We start from the raw sequence: 11,548 nt of genomic DNA, 5'->3' as shown, positions 1-11,548 counted from the left end.
GAGAGAGAGAGAGAGAGAGAGAAAGGCACAGTAAAGACAGGGAGGTTAACCAGAGATTACCTGCGGTTGGCTACCCTGTACTAGGGGAGGGGCAAGGGGATACGATAGGTGAGAGAGAGAAGGATTAAACAAAAAGAAAAAAAACTACGCACACACGCACGTACACACAAACTGTTTCTGTGGGCACTGTCACGCAGCCCGCAAAGGCGTTCCTAGTGTTATGCAGTGTCACCGTACAGAACAAAGCAAAATAACAGCAAAAGATATACGGATCCCACGCACTGTGAGAATCCATGTAAGCGAATTTTTCTGTGCTATTTGTTTTGATCGACCATGGTTAGCGGTGATGTTGACGGCAAACAATTACTTTCTTCAACGTGTCCGACACGAGAGTGGTGAGTTGATGTTAAACGTTACCTTGCGTGCACCACCACTGCTTGCCTGCGTAGTGCACAGAACACACAGGGAGACGTGTTAGCGTGAGGCGTTGTTTTGCGCCATATTTCATTATTCTCTGAGAGGGTTGGTCATTGTCATTGCTCACATGGCACATCGCATCGGGGCAGAACTATTAAACTTTAACTGAACTATGGGGCTGTACGTGCCAAAACCACACTCGGATTATGAGGCACGCCGTAGTGGCGGACTCCGGGTTAATTTTGACACCGTGGTGTTCTTTAACGTGTCCAAAAATCTAATTGCATGAGCGTTTATTGTTTCGCCACGTCGAAATGCAGCTGCCGCGGTCTGGATCAAGCCCGCGACCTCGAGTAATGCCATAGCTGCAAAGCTACCGTGGCGGGCACAGAAGTGTTGATTTGACGTGTGACCGCTTCGGTAGTGTCGCCTAGACCCTACGGTACGCTTTAAAGTGACAGACAAGCGATCAGAACATGAATCGAGATAGCACCGCTGATGGAATGATTCCCTATTGTAGTGGCTAAAACGAGGCATGGTTTTCTCATTAAACGTGGATTGATGTTTTTCATTCATCCCTAAAAGGGGGTAGCCAAAAGTGACCTTTGGCGCCCCACACGGCAAAAACATGAAGCTGCCTAAGAGATCTCCCACGTGACCTTCTACTAGTGTGCGCGGTTGCTGGTATCTCTATTAGTGCTGAAATGCAGCACACTTTTTATTATTATAAGTGTTTCCTGACTTACAATGTGCAGATAAGCCTTCGTTTGCAGTGAGTAGAAAAGTAACGCTGCCTTCGCCTTCATTTTTGTTGAGCTGGCTTGGCTTGTCTACTGACAGAACAACGACGACGGGGGCCAGCCAAGCCATGACGTAGGCGTATACTTGGGGAAAAACGCAGTACAAATATAAGAAATGTCTTTACAACAACGCGAACTTATTTCACCAGCTTCTTGTTTTGAAAAGTGATTGAAAAGGCAAAGAAATGTATGAGGTTAACCACAGTTACGCTTATACTCCTGTGAAAGTAGAAGGATGGACGGCTTTCACAATGTGCCGAGAAGGCTATCGACACCGCCCTCACTTTTTAGCGTTGCTGGAGGAGTGACTCTTACTTTTTTAGAGGCTGCTCAGATCGAAAAATTAACCAAATTTCATTAATTCAAATTAATTAAACCAACATGTAAACACTACCGAGGGTGAGCTTTGCGTTGCGCCTTAAAAAACTTGGTCCTTAAAAATCGGTTGTCAGTCCCTTTATTGCGGCTCTGCTTCAGCACGCCCTACATAAGTTGTCCGCTTGACAAATTTGCCTGGTGCTTATTTTTCAGCAATAGCAAAAACGTATCATACCTTGCATTTAAATTTATCCCATTTGTCCGCAACCGCTGTCGTGTCTATAGTAGTAGCCTTTCCTTACCTTCACACTTCTCCTTCTCTGAATTACCCCTTGTATGGGAACTGTGAGCGAAAACTGGCAATGCTGTCAGTAACTTGTTTCGCGACTGCGCCGGTTCAACCTATTATCTGCCTCCTCTACCCCCTCCTTTCTACCATTCTATCTAGCTTCCCTCAGTGTTGTGCGTTAGCAGTAAGGCAAGTGCTGCAATTTCCGCTATGCTTTCGCGGGGGGGGGGGAGGGCACGGATAAACAATTATTAAGAGGTTATTATGTAGACGCGCAGGAGCTCCAGAGGCCATCGTGCGCATTCGACGCGGCTCAAAGGTCCAAACGAGTATGTCGCGTAGTCTTTCCTGTCTGCCTCGCTCCTGTCATGTATGCACACGCTGTAAACCTCCCTCTGGCGCGATGTGCCAGAAAACAGCAGCAACAGCAAAAACAGTACTGGGAAAGTCGAAGGAAGAGGCAAAGAAAGCTTCGTTTTAAAAACTCATCGTTACGGCCGGCAGCAAATCGGACGATGCGGCCCACGGTAAGAAGAATGTCTCTCGCTCTTCTTAATGGTTCTCTGGCTTATAACCCCTTGAGTCCGTCAGGGTCACGTCATTTTGAGCCAATCGCCGAGCCCGTGCAGGTGTCGTCATTTTCATCCAATCGGCGAGCCTGTACAAGTGGCTTCATGTACGGCCAACGGGGAATAGGTTCTATTCTCCGATGGCTGCCTCCATCCGGCGTCGTCTCATCCCCTAGGAGGCGCTCAGCTGGAGGGGACGACCCTGGTTGTCTTAAACGACATGCCAGTGCTGCAAACAGCATTTCCCGGGACTAGGGTCAACTACCTCGAATGATGCGGGCTTCGAGTTGCACTTTAGGGAAGCGTCACGCAGGAGGGAGACGAAAGCTCCACGTGCGGCACACGAGGGAGAGATAGCCAACATTTCTGGCATGTCCGGTAGCGTGGTCGACGTGCCCCTGTGCACCATAATTGGAATGCGACGGCGAGTGGTTAAGTTCGAAGAACTTGACCGATGCCATTTAATGGTCTGTATCTAACACCCCCCACCTAAACATTAGTCCTGCTGTTATCCAAAGGCTCCTGTTCAAGCTGGCTAGTCTTGAGAATGTTTTCAGCGGCGAGGTTTTTAGAGAGTGGTCACATTGTGTACCCGTCGCAAAAAAAAAGTGCTTATCAGGTTACTATAGTCTTTCCGTCTGTGTTTGTTTTATCACCGTTACCATTTTTCACTTGTACGGGCCTGAGTGCAGATAGCATCCATCATAGTCGGATGGATGCTATGAACGTCCCCTCTGAAACCAGGAGGTATCTTACGCCACCAAAGTATGCATTTCTTACTTTGCCGACTGTTTACCTAATCTCTTTTTTTGTTTTTATATTGCAGACAGTAAATGTGCAGTCATTAATCAGTAGTGCAGTGCGCCACCTTTCATTCTCCAATTTCTCTCTTTCTATCTACTTCCCCTTTCCCTTCGTACAGCGTAGTAAATCCAGGATTCTTCTGGTTTCCCTCCTCGCCACCTTACCATCTTAATGCTCTACATTTCCACTCTCTTCGGACGAGATGCCTGTGAAGCTTGCTTCTTTGCACACGATGTTACTTACAGGTGAAGCACACAGAAGCAAGGCGAGGCATTCGGACGGAACACCAGTGGGTTAGTTCGCGGCCACGGAGTTTCATTCCAGAGTAAATGCAGAAATTCAGATGTATGTAAAAAGCACAAATGGTTTTCTGTGCTAACTCCTGGGCCGATCTAATTAAATGTGTTGCATTTGAGATGTAGTGACTCTTGGAGGCGAAAATTTTAATTATGGTCTGAATATGTTTCAAAGGATTTTTTTTAATTAGGAAGTTCAAAAGAACGGAAGCCCGGAATTTGCAAATTTATCCCTCTGCATCAGCAAAACATATCGCCGCTCAGTAAACTGCATCCGTTTAGCAGCTAAATGAGATACCAGCTTACGTGAATCTGCTACAATGTTTACAAGGATTTTGTAAAAGTCATGCTTACATAATAACGGTATATTGCGGAGTAGTGTAGTATGTATAATATATCAGTTTTGTACCCATTACATGTGCTATTAGTGGCCATTTACGTAATTGTGATATTATTTCTTACTGCTTAGTAACAGGCTTGTAAACTTGAGAGTTTCGTTTTCTGAAAATTTGCGATATTTCATAATTTGTATTGCGATGGCAATAACATATACACTCCAAATGCATTCTTGTCGCCGGCGTCACCGTGATGTTCTGTATAAAGTGCAAGGGCGGTAACACAGTTGCCTGTGCCGCATTCTATATGTGCGAGTGAATGCGCGCTAGGGCAGCCGACGACTGTGGCTCAATATCGCACTAGCAAGGGAGAAAAACGCGGAGGAAACGTGCTGTCTTCCGTGACACGAAGGGCCCCTAGGGAGGGAGGACGGCGTTGTGTTCCGACAGCAACTGCGCATTGCGCGACCGCACCTAAGGGAAGCCGACGATCGCGGCTCAATCTGGCGTGTGCAAGGGAGGAAAGCGGGGAGCAAACGCGCCGTCTTCCGTCGCGCGCATGGCGCCGGGGCGGGGGGAGGGGGGTAGCGTTATACTTCGGCAGCAACTGTGCATTGCGCGGTCGCGCGCGCCCTATCCTGAACGCGATCTGTGATGGGGGCTGTCTAGGTGCGACGGCTGTCCATACCTTTGTGCGTTCTCGCCACTCAGTTTGCGCTAAGTGATACACAGCAGGAAATAAACGAGAAGAAAGGAGGTTAACCGAGGGGCCAGATTTTTATTAGTCATATCATGAGAAGCTAACAAACATTGGCACCAAGGAGAAACAGGGGAAATTACTTGTGCTTAATAAACGAAATAAACGATAAATTATTGGATATGAAAGTGGATGAAAAAAAATGGCCAGGCTTAGCTTGGTTAAGCCAAGAATGCGTTGCATATTGCGCGAGTTGGGGCCCAGCTTTTCCTCCGGCTGTCGTGACGTCACGTCACGTGGTTGCGCTAAAGGTCGATGGTGGCTGCCCGGCCGCGCCCAAGGGCTGAACTGAGTGATTGCACTATGCAACGCATAAAAATAGAAGCAACTTAATAACAAACATAGCAAACTTAAAAGAGAATTGACCCACATATGAGACGCGCAGCAATGAACAATGGCTCATACCCTCAATGGTGGCTGCCCGGCCACGCCCAAGGGCTGAACTGAGTGATTGCAATATGCAACGCATAAAACAACTTGCCGCAGGTGGGGAACAATCCCACAACCTTCGCATTACGCGTGCGATGCTCTGCCAATTCAGCTACCGTGGCGCCGTTTCCCCATCCACTTTCTTGGGTAGTTATGTTTCCTAGTAAAACTCTGGGAGTGTTAGCCAGCGCCACCGCTCACCAACCATGGCGGCGGATGTGGAACATCCTTTCTGCCGCAGGCGTCACGAGAAGGTGATCTTTTTGGGTGAAGGCAACCGGTGTAATGGTTGGGGTCGGACATGAAATAGATGGTATACCTGGCCCATGCCGTCGTCCAACTTATCCACGCTGAGGACGTTGTTGAAGGGAGAGACTTGTTCTCATTGAGAACGAGGAATAAGGGATTTATTTACAGTATTTACATGAGAACGTTACAGTTCATCCGTCTAGCATGACTGAAAGAGGAATGCACCTTGAGGAGCCGCCAACGGCTCTTTAAATACACTCTGTCCTCCCTAGATCCCTAGGTGAGGGAAAACGGCAGTTCACCGCCGACCAATTAGGAGCGTCCAAAGTCATCGTAGCAGATTCGCCTTTCAGGAGGAGGGTTTACGCACTCTCTTCTGCACAGGTTGCACTGACCACAGCAAGGTGAGAGGGTTATCGCAGGCACGGTGCTTGACCCGAGCAGGCGCCTCTTCATCCCAGTGTTGACTCCGCAGAGAATGGCCGCCGCGTCTGTCCATGACTTCTAAGCCCCGTGAAATGGCCGCAAGACATCTTCTCCCAAGATTTCCACCGCTTCAAACAAGCCGTGATCGCGATGGTGAATCCACTAACAATACTTGGTCCGCCCACCGCGTTTAATCATAGCGGCGCCGAGGGGGTGTTGATGCGGCACATCGTCGCCCCTACAAAACGAGTCGCCGCAGCAGGTGGGGAAGGGTTCCACGGTCACTTCTGGGAAGCTCGCCACCTCGCAGCAGCAGCTGGCTGGGAAAATTTTGTAGGTTGGTAGCCTTGCAGGCCGTTCATAACACCGGTGAATAAACTCACACATGCCACCCGAAGAGATCAATGTTGCCGGATTCGAGACCCTCGTTAGGTAATAAACGAGAATAAAGGAGGTTAACCGAGGGCCCCCATTTTTATTAGTCATATCATGACTAATAATGTTGTGGGGTCGTTCCCCACTTGCGGCAGGTTGTTTCTTCATACACTTTTATTTCCAATAATTTATAGTTTTTTTCATTTATTATGCACAAGCAATTGCCACCATGTTTCTCCTTGGAGTCAATGTTTGTTGGCTTCTCATGATATGACACAGCCGGAAAGTAACTTCGCTCACAGATGCTGCCGCGCTTCCTCACGCCGGCGGTTTGACAGCGAGTGTCCATCAAGTGTCATTTGTTCATGTTTGCTTGTGCGCGCTGACGCCATTCTTGTTAATTTAGACAGCAGGTGAATGTCTACAGGCTTGTACGGCTAATAAACTACTATCCTTACTTCGTATAGCTGTCTGCACATTCGCTATCGTATTCGATGTTTCGCCTTAGGTGCTAAACTGCGACTTTTTTAAATGAAGACATCGATGGCCTAGATCAGAAACCCGCTTCCAACAGTCACTAGATTTTAATTATTTTCTTTTAAGCACAACAAATGTCGCAAAATTTGGCGCAGTGATTGCCGAGCAAATTTATTTCTTCTTTTCCATGTATTTAGATGGGAGCACCCGAGCTAAAGCTACCGATAAAGAGGAAGCTTTAGCTCGGGCCCAACTTCGATGCAGCTGATTCAAATACCTGTAAAACGCAGAAACACTTTTCTGAGAGAACCACTGGGCCGACTTCAGTGAAAATTCTTGGCTTTTGGAGAGAAAGTCAGATTCTAGTAACTGTTAAAAGCGTAATTTTGATATAGGACCCGGATGTGTTAAAAGGAACTTTCAGAACGTGGTTAGCTTGACAAAATAGAGAAGCATGAAGCTTACAAATACTTAGCTCTGCACCGACAACAGATATCGCGCTTCTGTAAAAAGCATTCGTTGGGCCATCCCAAGTGGAGAAATTTCATATGAAAATTGATATTTTAAATGAATTTCTTACCTTGTTTACAAAAGCTTTACAAAATTCTTGCTCACATATGAGTGGTCTATATAAAACACACGTATAAAAAGTCAATTTTGTATTAATAGATTCTATTCACAGAGTTGCGATGTCATTTTCAATTGCAGCGTTACAGAGCTGTAAACTTGATAGTTTCCTTTTTTTAAGAATTGCAATTCTCAAGGATATTTATTACATAACCCACTGACTGAATCAAACCTTCACTGCCAACAGTCACTAGATATAAACCTTTTCTTTTAAATGCCACAACACTCATGAAATTTGGTGCACTGGTTGCCGAGAAAAATGATTTCTCTAGCTTTCCCATGTATTCATATAAGAACTAAACCTTCCTTTTAAGAGGATACTTCATTTGCCCGACTCCCACGACACGCTGCCTCCTTACATCGCATAATTACTTCAGAAGCGTCATACCATATTGCTGTCATGCCATCGTCGACACACCGCATTCGTCATTCCATCGGTGTCATTCCCTCTTCGTCGTTTTTTCTCAATCATGCTGTCGTCATTCAGTCATGATTATGCCTCCATTGTCATGTCACAGTAATTGCGTCATTGCCAGTCAACGTCATGCACTAGTTCTCTTACATCGTCATCATGCCGTAGCGGTCGTCATACCGTCCTTGTCACATCATCGTCGTCATACTGTCTCCCTGATAGAGATGTCATCATCTCAATGTCGCCGTACACTCATCGTTATCCCATTGTCCTCATGCCGTCGTGACTACGTTGGCGTCATTATTAGAGCATCGTCATCATTTCGGAATCCTCTCATTGATGTCACGCCGTCGTCGAAATATCACCTTCGTCGTTCCGTCAGCGTCAGTTGTTTGTCATTTCATTGGCCTCACCACGTCACCGCGTCGATATATTTGACGTCGAGCCGCTACGCTCACGGACGACTTTGGCAAGAGAGTGTCTGTCAAAGATTGGTGGTGAGCTATTCGCACTCTCCGAACCGGAGGGGATGGGGCGACGACAAACACACCCCGCGTGCGTTTAGTGATGGTTCGACTGCTGACCGGCGATAAGGTCCATGCCTGATCGACCGTGAACCAGAGGCATGAGACGGAGGGCTACGTACAAGCACCACTCAATTTAATAAAATAAAATCATGTCCGAGACATGATGGAAAAAAAAGAACATACAAACTACAAGCAGTGGGTCCTAGCTCGCGGAAGGCGTGCGGGTCACACAACACACGCCCTGACGCCACTCGCGCGACACTAAGCCCACCACGTGGGAGCTCCTAACACTCGCGAATTAAGAAAAATATACGCGACACAAATGAAAAATACACGCGACAATAAACGCGGCAAACACTACACTAATAGAACATACAAGAATTAACACGCGATGCATAGATAAATGAAAGATTAAACGCGATTGAAAAAATACAGTCCGGCGGAAAGTTCTGAGAGTGGGCGGGAACACGAGGCTTATCTGTGGCGTGCTTGCCGAGATACCGATCTGAAGATCGTCGGGCTACTGGTACCTCGCTGCCGAAGATCTAGACGGACTTGCACCGTCTGTCGCTCGACCGGTGAAGACTTCGACCTGAAGATTTCAGCCTGCCGACCACATCTTCAGCTGTCTCCTGGTGCACGGCCACGCTGCTCCGTATTCCAAATCACTCTGTCCGCTCGCCGAACCGCCTCGTCCCTCGTCACGCTCCGGCGACCCACGTGACCAACCGGTCGGGCGGGCTCGGGAACAATGGGTAGCCCTCTTCCCCATCGCCGTGCAAGCAGCGTTGCGGCTGCGGCGGCAATGGCGGCCATCTCGAGAGGGGCGCGGGCACGAACTTTGTGACAGTGTCATAGAAAAGGGTGGCGATACTGGAAGGCTGTATATGTCGCGTAGGGCCGTCACAACGCAGAATGACCACTACAGATTCTAAATAAACAAGACTTCAGCAATACGATGTGTTGGTACAATGCCTGAATGCGAATGACATTGGCGCTGCCAGTCAACCTGAAATGGTTTCTGCAAGAATTTTTTCGAAGCCAACATACTCGTAGTTGAGTTCAGGGTGTGTTGGCGTATGTGCACATGGGATCGGGTTATCTTGTAAGCACTTTAGAAAAAAAAAAACAGCCCTTAAGCGCCTCCACGGCGGCGTAGTGAGTCGAAACAGATACGAAATGTAGGTCTAATTTAGACAAAAAGCGAGCATTGGTCGCACAGTAGTTGAAATTACCAGTACATATGCAATTCGCGCCCATATAGTCGGAAATCAACCACTTCGCGATTCACTCCTGTAAAGGGTACACTACTGTAGACATTGGCATACCGAGGCAAAGCCACCGTAAGGGGCACTTTTGGGAAATTGAGCGAATTCACTCGGACGAAGTGGGGCTCGCGCAAGGCAATTGTGTCTAGAAGGTGGCTTCACAGATGCCTGCTGCAAGAAGCGATCGTAATTCGCAGAGTAAGCAAAATCAACGCTATCGGCGAAATTAGCGCCAGTATTGTCGAAAATTAACGACATTCCACAATATATATTGCACTATCTCCAGGATGGGCGCACCTCGCCTCATGGTAACAAAAAAAAAATCACCGACGATAGTCCCTAACACGAAATTTGAGTGCCCCTCTTTACATACTTTATTTTCTAGACATATTGGCTGTAGTGGTCGATCTGTTTCGTGCGGCGAGAGGCCCCGCGTGGGTGACGCGCGGGCGCGATTCACAGCATCCGCCGTAGACAAACCTCCGCTTATGTAGCGCTTTGTTTCCATATGGTGTATTAACGCGACAGTGTTAAGGAGCTCGTGTCGCAGAAAAGCCGGTGTCATCGGCGTCGGTGGAATTGGCCGTGAGCGAAAAATCCCGGAAATCGATTCATAAATAAAACCAACTCGCAAGATGGGCTGGGTGGGAATCGAACCAGGGTCTCCGGAGTGTGAGACGGAGACGATACCACTCAGCCATGAGTTTCTTTTTAATTACCGGCTTGGCAAAAGAAAATACAATGTGAGTATTACATGGCCATGAAAAACAACTAGTCAATGCCGGATCAGTGTGGTGTGATAAGAACGATGTCCACTTTGTCCAAAGCACTTTGTCCAAAGCACTTAGCCAATCAGGAGGATCACTCTGTGCGCAGAAAAATTCGCGAATTAAACACACTTTCAATGAAATATTCATGTGCTGGGGCCTGAACAATGCGTTCATGTCTAATATCCATACGCGTTCGCCACACACTGTGCATGCACAGAAGCATTAACAGATCGACAGGCACTCCCTCTGGTTCCGCGCATGGCAGGAAGCGTATTCCGAAAGCACTTAACGTCAATTCCTTTTTAAGGCTACGTGTTAGAATATCCCACAAAAACACTGCGTCATGACAGTCCAAAAAGATATGCTCAATCGTCTCCGGCTTTTTGCATATAAAGCGATTCACAGACCAAGGTACAAAAATGCCTTTGCTTTGCAGCCACGGTTTCACTGGGAGAGTGCTTGTATGTAGTTGAAAAAAGAAAGATTTATCTGGCCGTTGTTACTAGTAAGAAGTTGTACAAAAATCTTGTTGATGTATTCTTGCCTGTACCGTTGTATCATACAGTATTTGTTTTAGGTTCAGAACGAGATGTTCTTAAGAGAGTTAAACGAATGCCGGTAAGAGCTTCTGTTAAATCTTTCACTCAGCCATGAGTTCGATGGTTCAAAGTCGGACAAAAGCGCCTCTAGTGAATGTGGTGTTGCCTTAGAAACTGGCTGTAGAAAGTTATACTGCTGTGTATGTCGGTAATTATGAGCATGTGAATTACAGAAGTCGCAGGTAAACGCGTAGCGAAGTACGTTGCCGCTACATTTCTTCTGCGCTTTTCGCGCACGCAGAGCCATCTTGTGGCAAGCACAGAAGACCCCCTGCTCACAATGTACGGCGCTGCCCCGACAGGTGGCGCGCCACGCGCGCATTTGGGCTGTGTGAGGACCGGTGCGAGGCGCGTCGCGGCCCGGCTGTCCGTGCCGATCACGACGTTTGGCTCCGGTAGATCGTTTCCCCCTCCGCGACACCAAGTTCTTTGGTTCGTTCCGCTTGCTCAGGCACACGTTTCGTTGCCGCGCCGAACGCTGCGTTGCTCGACGCTCACCGCGTGATTGGTGGGTGCAAAATCCGATGCGAGGCGCCTCGTAAGTGATCGCTGCGCCGTAGCGCATTGTCTTACACCCCTTGGCGGGTTGATGGGCACGCTGTCGCGTTCCACTCTTGAAGGCGAAGCTTAAGCGTCCTCCAATTTTTTGTTTGACGTGCTCGCCGCATGCCATCACTAAACAGACGACAGGCGTCATCTCGTAGCGGTCGTCGCCGCAGAGCCCGTCTTACACGGTACTACGCTTTTCTTCTGGCGCTTTCACTATACCCTCCTCCTGCGCTTCCCGCCTCATGGTTACGCTTT

This window comes from Dermacentor andersoni, chromosome 3 (genome assembly GCF_023375885.2).
Source record: "Dermacentor andersoni chromosome 3, qqDerAnde1_hic_scaffold, whole genome shotgun sequence".
Taxonomy (NCBI): Eukaryota; Metazoa; Arthropoda; class Arachnida; order Ixodida; family Ixodidae; genus Dermacentor; species Dermacentor andersoni.
The sequence above is the reverse complement of the archived record's forward strand: the minus strand, read 5'-3'. Positions refer to the sequence as shown.